At 46.7% G+C, this 15,488-nt stretch overlaps 1 protein-coding gene and 1 pseudogene across 1 annotated transcript in view; one reads left to right on the top strand and one right to left on the bottom strand.

Moving 5' to 3' along the window:
* LOC135886051 (cytosolic phospholipase A2 gamma-like) overlaps positions 1 to 15,488 on the top strand; it is a 979,292-nt gene that overhangs the window by 409,189 nt on the left and 554,615 nt on the right.
* LOC135886876 (olfactory receptor 6F1-like) lies at positions 2,193 to 3,087 on the bottom strand (annotated as a pseudogene).

The raw sequence follows: 15,488 nt of genomic DNA, 5'->3' as shown, positions 1-15,488 counted from the left end.
GACTGAGATGGCACATTGACACTAATGCCCAAGACTCCTGCAAGGACAGGGAACTGGTAGCTGAGATCTGTCTAAATGATTGTACCAAGCAATATATGTCCCATGCTGAGGAGAGTGAAAAAACCCCATGGTCCGTGCCAATCGACCTGGGGGGAAATTCCTTCCTGACCGTAACTCTGAGGATCATTTTGACCTGATTATGTGAGGAAGACATACCAACCAAGCTCTTGAGAAAGAAGTTTCTGTACCACTTCAGAACACCGACCCACCCTGTCCGGTGTCCTGTCTCCCGCTGTTTCCAATCTCTGATGTTTCAGAGAAAGGTTTAAACAAACAAAACCAAGACCACTGCAACCAAGAGAATACAGAGCAGCAGGGGAACAAAAGCCCACCTTCTTCCTGACCCTTGCATGTGACCAGCTGAAGCATGACATTTGATTATAGTCATTGTCTGAATGCAAGTTTTATTAGAACATTGATGGCAATGCAGGCAAATGTGTTCTCTCTTGGTACATCTACACAGCACAGTAAGCCTGGGCTCTGACTCAGGTTTGAGATTAAGACCCCCTTCTGTCCGCACACAAATCAGTCTGACTTAAGTCAGCAAGCACTCAGGACCCGGGTCCTAGGACTGTACAAGGGGCATGGGTCAGAGCCCAAATCCTGCTGTGACTTGGCTCCAAGTGCTATCATTTTGCTGTATGCACACAGCTCAATCCTCAAATCTGAGTCAGAAGTTCTGCATAGTACAGTATGGACATGTTAGCATGGCTGTGAGACCTGGGTCTAGCAATTGTAAACCCAGGTGGATGCTCAAGCATGACCTTGGGAACACTGAGTCCACAAGGCCATGAAGAAAGGGGATGAACAGGTGGATTCATAGACTCACATTTTCACAGGCTGCAAGGCAGGTAGGAATCACCACCACCATCCAGGCTGACTCCCCAGACACACACACGCGAATACATCCAGGCCTCAGAATTTCTCCCAGATGCTGGATTAAAGCATGTCTTTTACAAAGAGATCTAATTTTGCCTTAAAGACTCCAAGTTATGGTGAGTCCACAACTTCCCTGGCAAACTGTTACAATGTTTTATTACCCCCACTGCTAGGACGCTGCAAAGGCACTTGAATGCTTCATTTTCTTGCACTCTTTTGAAAAATCCCATCTTAAATAAGTATTTTACTTTCCAAAGGATTGGGGGATAAAAATGTACAATACAAACTTCATTTACATTCTGATGTTATGAATGGGCTGTAAGCAAATATACAACGGACATCAATTATTCACATACGGAGGACATTTCTTATTACAATTACATTGAAAAATGAAGGGCATTCATTTCCATATTTGAAATCATAAGGAGATGTTTTTCTTATATGTGTGCTTTACAGAATCTTCCTAAATATTCATTTCACAGTAAGATGAAACACATGGACTGGAGATTCCATGTATTTCAGTCCACTCACCAGGTGAGCCTGGGACATCACTTAAAGTGGAAATTATAGTCCAGTCCTGTGCTATGTTGCATCTTTAGTTCAAGGGCAGGAGGCCTCCATTTTCACACTGTCTATATGTTGATATGATTTCTCAAAATAACCATAAATCTAACCCAGATTTGTTTGCCATCTCATTCACCAATGTGTATTATATACATTTTCCTAGGGTTTTCTAAATATTCTAAGGAAGCTAGTCAGCCAACTTTAATTGAAATTCATTGGAAGTCATTCTCCTAACTACTTTCAGCTCATTTGAAAATCCCAATTAGTACTCCAGTAGTGGCCACCAGTGCCGTATACAGAGGTAATATCTCCTCCTGTCACCTTATTGGAATTCCCCTATCTACCTACAAGTATCATATAAACCTTTCTTTGCCCTAGCATCACAGTCCCCAGTTAGTTATCCACAATGACCCATAAGTGGTGATTTCAGAATCACCACTTTCCAAGATAGAGTCCCCTCACCCTGTACGGTCTACAGAAAATTGATCCATAGCCAGATCCCCTCAACAGAGAGTGCTTTCTCCCCAGATCTCAGGTGATTTGTCCTGGGCTTAGTGATCTGCATTGTCCCAGAGGAACACAGCTGTCTTGGTGATTTATAGATGGAGATACACACTTTGAGGTAACCAAGGCTTGATCCCTTAATGCAGCCCTGTTGATTTTACAGTGTTGACCTTTTAGAAATAATCTCATGTCCCAAAGAGTATATTTTGCATGGCTTCCTTCACCTCTCTGTTTCTCAGAGCATAGATGAAAGGGTTTAGCAGTGGCATGACCACAGTGTTCAGGATGTTGAATATCTTGGTCAGTTCCAATTAATTCCGTGCAGATGGCTTGACAAAGAGAAAAATGGTGGATCCGTACCATAGAAGCACGATGGCAAGATGGGACGAGCAAGTGGATTCTCAGTATAGTGGAGATGATATAGATGTATGAAAGGAGGGTTATCACACACGAGCCCAGGATTACAACAACTGAGACGATGAAAGCTGATATCTCAATGATGGATGTGTCCGTGCAAGAGAGGACAATCCATTAATCTATCTCACAAAAGAAATTATTGATGACATTAGGGCCACAGAAAGACAACCTGGATATTAGAGATGCCAGCACAGAGATAATCAGGAAACCACACACCCAAGAGCCAAGAGCCAGCTGAGCTGACAAGGTGCTGTTCATAATGGTACTATAATGCAATGGGTAGCATATGGCCAGATAGCTATCATAGGCCATGATGGACAGAAGGAAATATTTTGTGCAACCCAAGGAGAACATGAAGTACATCTGTAGGAGGCAGCCAGTGAAAGAGATGGTTTTGCTTTTCCCCAGGAAGATTGCAAGGGCTTTAGGAGCACAGGCTGTGGTGTACCAGATCTCCAGAAAGGAGAGATTGCAGAGGAAGCAGTACATTGGTGTGTGGAGGTGGCGGTGGGTCACCACTAGGGTTATGATGGCCACATTTCCCAGGACTGTCAGGATGTACATAAAGAGGAAGAGTACAAAGAGGGAGATCTGCAAATACTGGCTCCCTGGGAATCCCAGGAGGATGAATCCCATCACAGCAGATTGATTGCGTTTCTCCATTCAGTCTGTTTTACCTGCTGAAACTAATGAAACAAGGACAGTGAAATACACAGGGGACTTAGCCAGCTATTGATCTAAAGTAATAACTGCCTTTCAGTGAATGCACCAATTGACATGCATTGGTCTTGGCTGAGGTTGGACAGTGAGTCAACGGCAGCAAAGCTGATCCTAGACCCCAGGAATCCTCACGTCCAATTTCTTGATCAAGACACTAGACCACACTCCCTTCTCAGAGCTAGGAATGGAACCCAGAAGTCCTTGACTCGGATGTTTAAAGGAGCCTGATAGAATGTATTGCCCACTTCCCATTGGTTTTTGGTGGGACATGGACAACTAACTTCCTTAAACTCTTTTGAAAACCCTAGCCCTCGTTTCAAGTTATTTACTTTAACGATCTGTTTGAAGTCCCCTTCCAGGACTGAGAATGGGAACCATAAGCCCCAACTCTCATTGCCCTACTTGGAACACTAGAGCCTGAAGTAGACGAGAAGGAGGAGGAGAAGATGAAATAGGTTTAAGCTGCCTTTTTGTCTGGGGCTAAAAGTGTGTTTTCCGTTCAGAAGACAACAACCTGTGTTTTGTTCTACAGCAATGAAGATTAACCCTGCTTTGTGTTAATGAAGCTTGTGATGAGAACCCTGGCCAAATCTTTCAGCCCATTCAGTCGTTCAGACACAGGTCTACAATGCAGCTCCTGCTCAGTCACTTCTGCAGCTTAATGGCAGGAAACACAGTCCACAGCCCACATATGCCCAGGAGGGGAGTGTTATGGTCCTTAAACATTTGTAATTTCAGATCCCGGCATACATGTGCAGCTCCACTGCCTTCCACTTATGCTCTCATTACATCAATGTAAACCCATTCTCCAGGTGAGATTTCACACCTGTAACTGAATGGAACATAGAACGGAATCCAGCCACTCTCTAGTTGTTGGGCTGACATTCCAGGGCTAAAAAGAACAAGTGGGAAAAATAACCTTTTCCCCAAAAAAGTCTTATGTTATGTCTCTGAATAGATATGGGAGGCAGATCTAACAATTGAGGAAGGGATGATTTTGCGTCCTCATTTTTTGAACTAGACCCCACATGTCCAATGATCAGAAATAATATGTTTCAAAAACAGCTGTAATCTTACACTGAACATCTCAATTATTATTAGTGAAACAAGCAAGGACATTTATTGAATCATTCTTTGTTTGTTAAAACCACATGGTCACATTCTGAATCTAAATCCAAAGTGAGCACAGAAAACCTGGGAAGACAGCCGGATCTCTTAGAAAACATACTCAGATGTAGGCGGGTTTGCTGAGCAGTGGTGACATATTGAACTGGAAAGTCATTTGATTTGGCATTAAACATCTATGGAGCTAATCTGCCATCTTGAATAGTGATAGAGTTAGCCAGGCAATATCCTTGTGTCTGTAATCCTTAATATCATTGTCTGTAAAAAGTCTCTCTTTTCTTGTACAGTATAGTAAAAATGATCTATCTAGGACTATATATATTCCATGGCGATTGACATCTAGTGTCATTCCCTTTTACCCAAGTGAAAAGAACATCCCTCAAAACTACATCATACAAAATACAAGTGTTCAAAGGAGATACGGTTATTTCATCTCTTCACAAGCTACCTTGGGATTCGCTCTCCAAAGACCTCCTCAGCCATGCTTACAATTGGCAGCATCATTAAAAGAATTCCATGGGCTAGTTGTAGGAGGTTGGGAGCGCCCTGCAGCAAGCCCGGCAGGGCAGCCCGTGTCCTTCCCTCCCAGCTGACTGGAGCAGCGCAGAGCCCTCCCGGCAGGCGGCTGGGCCGCGTGGCCACCCCCCTTCTCCCTCTCTCCCCCCTGCTTCCTCCCCCTCCCCCCGCTAGCCGGGGCACATCTGCAGCGCAGGGAGTCCCCCTGCACCCTGGCTCCAGCCGCACCACAGGTTTTTTGTTTTTTTTGCTTTGGCATTCTGGCCTCCCCGTTTTTTTTTTTTTGCTTGGGGCGGCCAAAAAGCCAGAGCCGGTCCTGGTGACTAGTCCGATTTAAGTCAATTGTTCTGCACACAATAGTAAAATTTAGTACATAAATAGTGTTTTCAGGCTTGGAGCCTCCATGTGAATTAGTGATATCCACACAGGGCCTGATTCAAAGCCCATTGAACTCAATGCACTGGAATGGGTTATCTAGGGAGGTGGTATTCACACTGGGATTCACAAAACCCCCGCTTGGCTGCCACCAAACTCTGTATGTGCCTAAACTCACTTGGCAATTACGTTTTTGCAGTAAAAGGTCCCTAGACACTTTTGTTTCTGTCTCGGCATGTGGACACCTACTTCCCTCTAGGCGTTCAGGCTCCTATAGCCCCATGCGATTCAGGAATTGGGAGAAGATGGGCATTCCTCCACCCAGCTCATCTGTGGGGCCCAATCCAGTAGGCGTGCTCAGAGGCTGCTTATCCAATTGGGCCCCTCACAGGAGCTCAGGCAAAATGGGGGTGGGAAAAAGACTCGTAACTTTTAGCTTAGTGGTTAGGGTCCTCACCTGGGATGGGAGAGACCCCTGGTTCAAGTCCCACCTACCAGCCACTGGGATGTTCTGATTGGGTGGGGAGAGGGGTGTGCCCTCAATCTCTCCCGTCGAAGCTGTTTCGCTTGGGATATACAATGTGAGTCATCAGAGCAGAGCAACTGTATCCTGGGTCTCCCACATGCTTGTGCTTTCTCTAGCCCAGTGACTCTTGAATTATTTAATCCAAAGTGGAACAGCTTCAATAGGAGAGACTGTGAGCACCCCACATCTGATTGTCCCGTAACCTGGTGGGTTGGCCACTCACCGGAGAGGTGGCAGAGCCCTGCTCATGCCCCTTCTCCCCTTGGGTGGGGGGGAAGAGTTGAACTCAGACCACTGGGCTAAAGCTTTGAAGGGCTATTCTTATTCTCCTCCATCCCAGGGTCCCCTTACAAAAATGGAGTAGGCACCTAATGCCAAGAGAGAGTTCACAGCTGTGACTCCCAAGCATGGATTTAGGCACCAAACTCCCAGCGAGGGGCATGGCTTATGACACACCCCTCACCTCAGCATCTCCCACTGGCTAGCTTAGGCGAGCAGCCGCCTCTTTCTCCTTAGGCACCCAACACTCCCCTTTCATTGCAAACTCAGGTGTTGCAAATCCCAGTGATTCTCCTGGCATCTAAGCATTAGGAATGCCAACACTGAGCATTGCAACACCTAAGTCCCTCTGTGAATCTAGCTCTCGGTCCAATTAATGCAGAACCCGTTAGCGCGCTTTAGAAATCACCCCCCCTTAGATCTCATTCATTCTCAGCATAGACCAGCTCTTAGTCACCCAAGAATGGTATTCACAAAAGCCAGCACGTTGAGTGAGTAGCCAGTTATTTAGCCAGCAGGAAATGATGAGGTGAGGGTGTGATCCCTTCACTCGCGATTCTCAGCCCTGAACACTCTGATGAATTTAGGCACCTAAGCCTCCCCTCCTGGCCATTTTGTGAGGAGTCAGGTGGGCACCATTACCCTTCACCTCCTCACTTACACCTAGTGAGTGAGAGGAGTATCAGGCCCAATGACTTCAATGGAGTCATGGTGGTGTATTGAAAACTGTGTTAAAATTATATGCTGTCACTTCAAATTTCAGGGTTTTTTCCTGGTCCTCCTGGCAGGCTATGGGGCTCTGTAAAGAAGCATGTGATCTGGGCCTAGCAGCAGTCAGCCTGAGATACCCAGCTTACAGTAAGGTGGGCTGAGTTTTGCCTTGTGTTTTTAGTTTTTGGTTCTTGTGTATCAAGGTTCTGGATTCTAAGAAATAAAGTGGTGTTATGCTGATACCTTTCAGCAAGAGTATTTAATTAATTTAGTATATTATATTAGTATTAAATGGAACCCGGGGTGTAGGCACCTACGTCTGGGGCATAGTCACCTAAGTACATTTGTGGGACTGACACATTAAGTCTATCACTGTAAGGAATTTTCTCCAGCCTTTTGGTGGCTCCTTTTTGTTCCCTAAGTTTTCAACAGCCAAAAGATGTAAGTGGAGACATTCTGTGACTCCTTGGTTTTGACTCAGTCACAGCTCTTTATATGCCCAGGCCTTAGCTGGTGTGCCCTAAGGGTCGGTCCTGGGGCCAGTTTTGTTCAATATCTTCATTAACGATCTGGAGAATGGCGTGGACTGCACCCTCAGCAAGTTTGCAGATGACACTAAACTGGGAGGAGCAGTAGATACGCTAGAGGGTAGGGATAGGATACAGAGGGATCTAGACAAATTAGAGGATTGAGCCAAAAGAAATCTGATGAGGTTCAACAAGGAGAAGTGCAGAGTCCTGCACTTAGGACGGAAAAATCCCGTGCACTGCTACAGACTAGGGACCGAATGGCTAGGCAGCAGTTCTGCAGAAAAGGACCTAGGAGTTACAGTGGACAAGAGTCAATAGTATGCCCTTGTTGCCAAAAAGGCTAACGGCATTTTGGGCTGTATAAGTAGAAGCATTGCCAGCAGATTGAGGGACGTGATCATTCCCCTATATTCAGCATTGATGAGGCCTCATCTGGAGTACTGTGTCCAGTTTTGGGCCCCACACTACAAGAAGGATGTGGAAAAATTGGAAAGAGTCCAGCGAAGGGCAACAGAAATGATTAGGGGGCTGGAGCACATGACTTATGAGGACAGGCTGAGGGAACTGGGATTTTTTAGTCTGCAGAAGAGAAGAATGAGGGGGGATTTGATAGCTGCTTTCAACTACCTGAAAGGGGGTTGCAAAGAGGATGGATCTAGACTGTTCTCAGTGGTACCAGATGACAGAACGAGGAGTAATGGTCACAAGTAGGAGTGGAGGAGGTTTAGGTTGGATATTAGAAAAAACTTTTTCACTAGGAGGGTGGTGAAGCCCTGGAATGGGTTACCTAGGGAGGTGGTGGAATCTCCTTCCTTAGAGGTTTTTAAGGTCAGGCCTGACAAAGCCCTTGCTGGGATGATTTAGTTGGGGATTGGTCCTGCTTTGAGCAGGGGGTTGGTCTAGATGACCTCCTGAAGTCCCTTCCAACCCTGATATTCTATGATTCTATGGTGTGAATCAGCATAATTCCATGGAGGATTTGACCCTTGACTTTAATGGATTTAGGCTGATTCACACCACCTAAGGATATTATGATCATCTAGTCTGACCTCCTGTAGAGCACTGGCCAGAGAACTTCCTCAAAATAATGTCTAGTGCAGATCTTTTAGAAAGGCATCCAATATTGATTTTAAAATGGTCAGTGAAGGAGAATCCACCATGACCCCTGACTCCAGTGGTGCTACCCCTATTTATACTAGTTCAAGATGTTGCCTCATTGACGTCAATGCAGTTATGCCGATTTACCTCAGTTGGGAATCTGATCCTCTGAATTCAACTGGGCTACACCTATTTACACTAGTTGAGGATGTGGCGTCATGGACAGCAGTGACACTGCATCAATTTGCACCAGCTGGGAATTTGATTCACTTGTTTCAGTGAGGGCTTTGTTTGGACATTAGGGTTTGGCCCATGATGGTTGGGACTGTCTCCAGGAAATTAGACTTGCAGAAGACACTGTGCCCACCTAGGAAGTTCGTTGCTCTTCTGCATCTCAACACAGGAGCTCCCACGAACAGTGAGGTTAGAACTCTCATTCTCAGGATACCAGAAACACAAGCTCCAACCACTTGGGCTAAAGGAGCCATTACATGATCCTGAAGTAGGGCCTATGAACAATAGCTGACCAGCTCTGATCCCATCCAATAGGGGTCCATGGTGCACAGACACACCAGCTGGTTCATTACATTATTTTAAGTAGTAAATATGGGGTATTTAAAATGATTTCTAATTGAATCCCCTAGCGTGGTTAGTAAATCTCCAGATGCATAGGTTAGGTTAGACAAATAAACATCCGGTTACCAAAACTGACAGCTTGCAGCATGATCCACAAGCTAACATTTTCACAGAAGCCTAAAGAAGTTGGGTGCCCAAATCATATTTATATTCAATGGGAGTTCAGTGCCCAATTCCATTAGACTCTTTTGAAAATAACTATGATAGATATGCAGAGCTGTTGTAGCCGTGTTGGTCCCAGGATATGAGAGAGGGAAGGTGGGTGAGGTAATATTGTTTAGTGGACCAACTTCAGTTGGGGAGAGACAAAAGCTTTTGAGATTACAGAGAGCTCTTCTTCAGACCTGAAGAACAGTTCTGTGTAAGCTCAAAAATTGTTCTTTCTCACCACCAGAAGTTCGTTCAATAAAAGATAATACCTCCCCCTCCCCGTCTCTGAGATGAGAGAGGAAAGAGAGAGGAAAGAGAGATACTGTGTGTGAGACAGAGAGAGAGAGAGAGAGATCAAGCAAGCAATACCTTTAATAAATAGAATATACTTTTGAGTAGAAAATATGAGTGGGACATTCAAACAACATTCCTTTGCAGACTACCTTTAGAAATGTGGTCATGTTTTACAGAAAATCCAGCTACCCTCATCTCAATCTGCCCCCACAGAAATCACCACAAGTTCCTCTGATCCCCAGAGAGAGACACCACAAGGCCTGTCATTGAAAGCGTTACAAATGGGTCACTCTGGAACATGATGTTCACAGATACTATTCTCAGTGCCTAGCCTATTATATCTGGGCATTCGATCATTTACCACCTGCTTGTACAGCTACAGCGAACAAGCAGAGAGGTTCATGAGCAAATAAGCTGTTTAGCAAATCACACCTGGGAGAATGTTCAGGGAGGCTGAAGGTTTGATCCCTGGGGGTTTCTTTATTTTCATGGATATAGTTAGGTCTCCCAGCCAGAATCACTGAAGGAGCCAGACCTGTGGCTGATGATACAATTCCTTGTGAAACACTATTCAGCCCTCTGGCTTGTGATTCTCCTTGGCAGAGAAAGGAGCGGAGCAGCAATTTGAATACTATCCCGTCTACATTGATGGGTACTTCCTCGTGCTTGGGTCTTTGGAAAGAGACATCTTTGGTAAATAAAGGATCCTCCAGATTTGGACCTTGAATGTGTAAGTAAACAAAATAGTTATTGTTATTTTAATGGATTCTAGCATGATGGGCTTGGCTAAATAGATAGAGCGCCCCATTGACTTCCATGGACCTGTGCCAATTTGTACCTAAAGAGAAATAGACCCAGCATTCCCAATGGGGATATGATGTTTAAACCAGTTGAGGACTCTATTTTAGACGTTTGAACCTCCAGTTGAAGGAGTATTTTTCTGACTAAGCTAGACTGTGCTATGATTTACATCATTATCAGTACAGAGGAATCCTATTACCTGCCTAATAAATCAATCTATACACCTGACTTAGCATTTGGGTGGCTGTTCTAGGAATCCCATCTAGTATAGTGATTTCAGTGCTGGGGCTGGCAGTTGCAAAGGGGACTTGGCCAATAGGAACTGATCTCCCTTAGACTGGTTTAAAGTCCCAATGTCAAGAAATATAAAAATTAATTTGCATTGTATTGATAGTGGGTTGGGTTCTTCTCTTACATACAGGGCCGGCTCTAGGCACCAGCCCACCAAGCATGTGCTTGGGGTGGCACCTGGAGGGGGGCAGCGCAGCGCGGCGCTCCGGCCAGAGAGCGGGGCCGCAACTGGGCTCATCGCCCTCCCCGCGGTGCTCTGGCCGCCGGGGAGAGCGGAGCCCCGGCCGGGCTCTCCGCCCTCCTCCCGGCACTCTGGCCGCCGGGGAGAGCGGAGCCCCGGCTGGGCTCTCTGCCCTCCTCCCGGCGCTCTGTACTTGTATCTCAATGTGTTTGATTCTAAGTAGCCTCAGTGAAGCATTTGGCCAGCTTCTTGAAAAAGGACTATTTTCAGTAAGTTCCCAATCAAGAAACACTTAACTAACAACGGACTTTGGGAGATGCCAATCCACATCTGAGCTTTCCTGGGAACGTTCAAACTAACATGTAAACAATGGCATCGGCCTGCAAAAAGCTGAATCATTCATGGACATGTGACCTGCCCAGTTGGCTACAAACTCCATCTTGTTGCTGTGACTTTGCACAGAAGAACAAAGGGGTTTCCACCCGCAAGAGAGAGAATATAAAAGGCCCTAGAAGCCTCTCCATTTTGTCTTCAGCTGGCTCAAGAAGAGATGGCCTCTCCACCCCAAAGAGATGCCTGAAAGAAACTGGAACAAAAGACAGTAACTACGGGGATGTGAGTAATTGCTGGACCCAGACTAGGAGGGTGTCCAGTCTGTGAAAGAAGAGTAAAATGGATTTACTGGGGGTTTGGATCCCATTGGGAGCTGGGTGTCTGGGTGCTGGAGACAGGAGCACTTCTTAAGCTGTTTTCAGTTAAGTCTGCAGCTTTGGGGCACGTGGTTCAGACCCTGGGTCTGTGTTGCAGCAAATTAGTGTACCTGGCTCAACAAGAAAGGGTTCTGGAGGCCCAAACTGGCAGAGAAAATGGGCTCAGAGGTAGTCTCAGCATATCAGGTGACAGTCCCAAGGGGGTCTCTGTGACCGAACCCGTCACACTGACCTCAAGCCATTGCTATGTGTTTGATGTTCTGCTAAACACACACATCAATGGCTTTATAAACAAATCCAGACTGGAGCCCACACCAAGGCCTTGCCTAGCAGAAGAAAACATGCTCTGCCCCTATGGCTGTGCAATAAGGGATGAAAGAAAGTGGACCTGCTTTGGCCAAGAGAAAGTATCACTTACAGTTCTGAGGACCCTGAACCTTGATAACAGCTGTGTAACATGTGATACTTGAACCGTGTGTGGTGCAGTCACGGAAAGGTGCCTCCTCAGCATTCTAAAGAGGGCAGAGAGTCCTGGTGGATGAGAAAAGGGCAGCTACACTGTAAATGGGTACTGGAGGCATCAGAGGGTGGGGAAGGGGCGGCTATACTGGGGCAGCAGAGGGTAAGTGTGGGGAAGGGGAGGCTATACTGGATAATGAGCACTAGGGGCAGCAGAGGGTGGGGGCAGGGAAGGGGCAGCTATACTCTATAATGGGCACTAGGGGCAGCAGAGGGTGGGGCAGGGAAGGAGCGGCTATACTGTATAATGGGCACTAGGGGCAGCAGAGGGTGGGGGTGGTGAAGGGGCCCATTATACTTTATAATGGGCACTAGGGACAGCAGAGGCTGAGGGATGGGGAAGTGAATAATTTATTCTGGTTTCCACCTGCTCAAGTTCTGGTGCTCTACGTTGAAAATATGTGAATTGGGCCTGCTTGACATAAATCAGAAGGAATTCCATTAACCCCACACATACATTTACACTTTAGAGCAGAGGTGGGAAAACTATGGCCCGCGGGCCACATCTGGCCTGCGGGACCCTCCTGCCCGGCCCCTGAGCTCATGCCCTGGGAGGCTCGCCCCCAGCCCCTCCCCCACTGTTCCCCCTCCACCACAGCCTCAGCTCGCCCCGCCGCCGGCACAATGCTCTGGGTGGCAGGGCTGCGAGCTCTTGCCAGGCAGCGCAGCTGCAGAGCCGCGGCCTGACCCAGTGCTCTGTGCTGCACGGTGGCGTGGCTGGCTCCAGCCGGGCGGCGCGGCTGCCTGTCCTGCTGCTCTGGGCGGCGCGGCTGTAACGCCGCCAGCCACTGGTGCTCCAGGCAGCACGGTGAGGGGGGAGGGAGCGGGGGAGTTGGATAGAGGGCAGGGGAGTTTGGGGTGGTGGTCAGGGGGCGTGGATGTGGATAGGAGTCAGGGCGGTCAAAGGGTGGGGAACAGTGGGGTTAAATGGGGGCAGGAGCCTCCAGGGGGCAGTCAGGAAGGAGAGGGGGGGTTGGATGGGGCGGCAGGGGGCAGTCAGGGGCGGGGGTTCCGGGGGCAGTCAGGGGACAGGGAGAAGGGGTGGTTGGATGGGGCAGGGGTCCCAGCGGGGCAGTCAGGAATGAGAGGAGGGGATGGATGGGGTGGCAGGGAGCAGTCAGGGGTGGAGGTTCTGGGGGCTGTCAAGGGACAGGGTATGTGGGGGGTTGGATGGGACAGGGGGCTGTCAGAGGGCGAGAAACAGGAGGGGGCGGATAGGGGGCGGGGGCCGGGCCACGTCTCACTCTTTGGGAGGCCCAGCCTCCCCTAACCAGCCCTTCATACAATTTCGGAAACCCGATGTGGCCCTCAGACCAAAAAGTTTGCCCGTCCCTGCTTTAGAGCCTTGTAAATTAATTTGAATGGGAAATTAAATCACAAGATTACATATGTAAATTCATGTGAATTTGTGGGTGGGGAAATGCATGACCTCCCCAGTTTCAGTGGAAGGACAGGTGAAGTGAAGTTTGAAAGCTGGGGAATTATTGTTTTATGTGGTGGTGTATGTGCAAGGCCCTTTGTGTGCAATTTTTTTATTTTGTTAAAAATTTCCTGAGAATTTATCAGTGTTTATTACAAACTGAAAAAAGGGTTAACATCAATGCAAAAAAATTCCATTTCTGTTAAATATTGAGGTTAATATTGGGGAACAGGAGGACAGAAAAAACAACAACAAATAGTGAAGTAAGAGTATGTGAAAGTAAAAACAGTTTAATGCTGTGGTTTATTTCATGAACTGTACTTGAACAGTACTTACACATATGCACATACATGTTTGTTTTTTGTGTGTATGTCTTCCACTGCATTGCCTTACTTTAACAGTGTAAGTGTAAATGTGAAGCTAATTTATTATTTCCATAAACACATCTACCTAAAGTAATGTAGCAGAGTTTCTAACACAATCAGTATTTTTATGGACTTGAGAGCTCCAAAATTCAGGTTCAAATTGGTTTAAAAAAATGCTTTTGGGAAAATCTGGGGAAATTTTCAATAAAAATTGGTATGTGTTAGAGTGCTACTGTATGCGCATGCATATTGTGTGTCTTTGTTTGAACCTCCTTTCGTAGAATATGCGTGTCCACATGCTTATGGGTAATTCCTGTATATGTGTGTGTATCTGTGCATGTCTCCCTATGCCTGCATGTGTATCAGTGAGCACATGTTGGGAAACGAATGCATGGTTACCATTTGTGTGTGTGAGAATTGTGATTTGCTGTGTAACACACAGCTGAAGGCAGAACCTCAGCTAACGTAAGTGAATGTAGCACCACTGAGGATAACCCAGCTAGCTGATGAAAATGAGTGTGAGGATCTAGCCTGATGTTCCAATATCTCCGTGATTTCTCTCCCCTATCAGTGATGTCCAGGCACAATTGTGCTCCACATAGCTGCCCCTGCAATTGGCTGATGCTAAATGCACCACTGCCTGAGATGGTATGGGGCCATCGGCATCGCTGGCACCAACTGCGTATTGCCATAGTCTTACAGCTCTGTCCAGGCCTCTCTATGAATTGCTTGGTGGTCTCCGTCTAATCCATAGCAGCAACGGGCCTGAATGAAGCTCAGATCCAAACACCCACAATAAACGTGGGGAGTCTCAGAATCCAGAACTGAATTTCACAGCCCTGGTCATTCGTGAGTTCTTAATTGGACAAGCAACCACATGAGAACCACCATCCTGTGGATCGCACCAATTGGTCTCCTTACTGGCAAGCTCAGAGACACATGAAGGGACAATAGACATGGAGTGTGAACGAAATTCTGGGTTCTGACCCATAGAAATGAGCACCTTGGGGCACTTACGGAGCTCACTGCCTGATGGGGGGCAGGGAGAGAGCACGCACATGTAGCCCTACTCATCTACCTAGTCATCTCTTTATCCATCCATCCATCCAACTGTCCATCTGTATAATCATCTGTCCGTCCACCTAATTGTCTTTCTTGTCTGTCCATCAAGATGTCTGTCCATTTTCTCCTCCTTCTGCTATTTGTCCATTCAAGTATCTACCCCTTGGTCTGGCTCATTGTCTGTCTACACTTTTGTGAATCTGCCTTCCAAGCTGTTCATCTGTCTAATCATCTCTCAGTCCATCTGGCTAAATGTGTTTACACTCTCTTTGTCTATCGCTAATGGATCCTTCCCTGTGGAAGTGGACTTCAGTGGGCAGGGGCTGCTGAGTGGGGACATGTCACAGTCACTAAATTCAATTTAAAGATTTAACCTGATATTTGGTAACTATGAAATATTCCTTCTCACTCTGTGTGCTGCTAATTTCACAGGCAAAGCAGGTGGGAATTGGAGCTGACAAGAGGCTGGCAGTGTGACTGTAACACTCTGCTAAGGACAGCAGTGGCAAGGGGATAGACTGTAACAAGTGCTATCTTGTTCCCTGGTGGCTGATTAGAGAAGTGGCAATGAATGATCTGTCCATGGGTGCGTAAGGTGCTTGACCTTAAGGATGCAGCTGTTTCTATAGATCTGATGACAGATCTGCTGTGACAGATCCCCAGTGTGAAGGAACCCAGATCAGTTTCATTTGGAACATGTTAATTTCACTAATGCTTTGCTTAGATAAAAATATATTTTTTAAAAAAACTGCTTC

This window comes from Emys orbicularis, chromosome 12 (assembly GCF_028017835.1).
Source record: "Emys orbicularis isolate rEmyOrb1 chromosome 12, rEmyOrb1.hap1, whole genome shotgun sequence".
Taxonomy (NCBI): Eukaryota; Metazoa; Chordata; order Testudines; family Emydidae; genus Emys; species Emys orbicularis.
Note: the sequence above shows the minus strand (reverse complement) of the source record. Positions and strands in the feature narration are given on the sequence as shown.